The sequence below is a fragment of the Macadamia integrifolia genome, chromosome 9 (assembly GCF_013358625.1).
Source record: "Macadamia integrifolia cultivar HAES 741 chromosome 9, SCU_Mint_v3, whole genome shotgun sequence".
Lineage (NCBI taxonomy): Eukaryota > Viridiplantae > Streptophyta > Magnoliopsida > Proteales > Proteaceae > Macadamia > Macadamia integrifolia.
Window position 1 is genome coordinate 25,354,035 of NC_056565.1, and position 2,572 is coordinate 25,356,606.

A 2,572-nucleotide genomic window follows, 5' to 3' on the forward strand; every position below is an offset into this window, starting at 1 on the left:
TTTTTTTAAATATTCTTCTATTTATCCTTATAATGGCATAAGATGAGACAGGTGTTGGATGCTGAATTGTACAAGCAACAAATCCTATCTCTCTTACTGTCACTGAGAAGGGGTATGTTGAGTGTATGGATTCTTTATTATTTCATCCTTTCAACACGATGAATAATATCTTTGGTATTTTTTTAATAATTTAATCTACATATTGATGTGAGTTGTTTTTTCCTTTTGGGCAAACAGTTTGTTTTTTTTTTTTGGTAAAAGCAACAGTTTGGGGTTTGAGTGTATGCTTTCTTAATATAAGTATACTCGTCAGCTTTCATAAATGGCATGCTCATCGATTTCAATCCTTGAAACCTTAGCCAAGGTTTCAAAAAATAGAATCAGGAATTTTGAATCAATCAGAATGATCAGTTGGAACTGATTGTAAATAAAGTAGAATCAGCTGGATCAATCACAGCCTATTCTAATCCTAATCAAAAGATTCACCATCCCATTGATGATTCTCAAGAAAAACGTGGTCCAAACACTCCCCCTTAATAAAGTAAAATAAAATAAATAAAAAATAAAAAATCTGAATCTAAAGATATAGGTTTATACAAGTTTGGTTTGGGTATAGGTGAGCCTAGGGAGGTTAATCTAGATTTCATCAGCTCCAACATGGCCATTACTAATCTTCATTATTTAACACATTGTATACATTATGGAAGTCATTTGATGTGATCGAAAAATCGTAATTTAGGTTATATTTGGAAGCTAAGAAGAAAAGAGATGAATAATAATAATAATAATAATAATAATAATAATAATAATAATAATAATAATAATAATAAATCAAAAAATCATGATGAGATAATAATTAATTTTTGTGTTTTTCTCTTTTGTCAATTTTTTTTTTCTTTTTTTAGCTTTCTAACATAACCCTAAAATCTACCATTGTTTTTCCAAAAAAATTTATCTAGAGAAGGACAATTTTGCTAGTTGGCATGATCACCGATATTTACGACCCTTGTGGCAACAGCTCATCTAATGTCTCCTAAAAGAAAAACCCAATTTTAAGGATTGTTAATTCTCAATTTAATGATTTAAATTTACTTCATACCCAAACCAAAATTGTTTATTGAAATAAAATAGAATCGTTTGAATTGAAACCAAAAATTATTTATTAAACGTTTAGATTTTGGTTTTATGAAGTAAACCTATATATTAAATGATTTATTTTTTGTTTTTAGTAGTGTGACCATTTAAACCATCAATTTTGAAATGATTAAAACTGATTAGATCTGTTACGCTACTGAAAACAATAGACTCCTTGCATTTTATACATGCTCTGTAGTGTTTCTAGTGGATTTACACTACATAAATTATTTTAAATTGTTTGCGTTTTTTTTAAATAAGTCACAATTTGGGCTTAAATGGCATGGTTCAAGCCCAACAACATTATTATTATTATTATTATTTTAATTGAGAATAACAAATTAGTTATTTCCTAATTGGTCCAAAGCTGTTAATTCAAAATAGCAAACAAAATTGAAAGGATAAATAATAATAATAATAATAATAATAATAATAATAATAATAATAATAAGTTCAACCATTTATTGAAACAAAAAAATTGTTCACTAATCATTTTGATCTTGGTTAGAAGTGAACCCGATTATTTAATTTTTTTTTTTTTTTTTTAAAGAAATGAAACCATTTAAACCGTCGATTTTGAATAAGTACTTCAAAGAAATTTCTTTCGGTTATTTTCCAAGGGATAATAATTGTTTTGCTAATGTATTGGCCATCTTTGCCTATATGTTGACACAAACTTGCCCAGAACCCAAACATGACTGGGCTAATATTCTAACCTTGCAGGGCACTGGGCATGTTAAGGTTGAAAAACACTGACCCTAGTTTAATGTTGGGCTTGGCTTGAGTTGAGGTCTAGGGTTTGGCTTGAGTTGAGCTCTAGGCCAACTCGACCATGATTTTAATCTTAATTTATATAATACAATTTAGGACTGTAATACTGTCATTTTATTCAAAATAATGAAATATGGGTTATTGATGCTTATGGTCAAGTGTCTTGCAAATGCACTTCATAATTTTAATTGTGTACTAATCATTGATTTTTTTCCCCCTAATGCATAGAGGGTTGGTCCTACCTTGGCAAAAAATTAGGACCAATTAGGGCCAATGCGGTCTAACCCGACTCAATCAAGGTCAATTAGGGGCGGATTGGGTTGGCATGAGTCTGACAGGATTGAGTTGGGCCTAAGTTGTGTTTTGGGGACCTACGGTTGGATTGGGGTTTTAAGGACCCTCACTCACCATCAAGGTCTGAAATCTTAGTGAAGGAAGCAATCAACTTATCAAGACAATTAAAGCTTTGATGAAATTTAATTCATATTTTCCTAAAGGTGTCAATTTGGTATTCATATTGAAATCTAACAAGAACTCCTTTGGTACGATTTTGATTTGACAAAATGATATTTTCTCAATATGATATTGATATTTAAAACACAACCATTCGGTATGTACCGAATGATACCAAAATCGTTTACTGACTACATATATGTAAAAGGCAAAA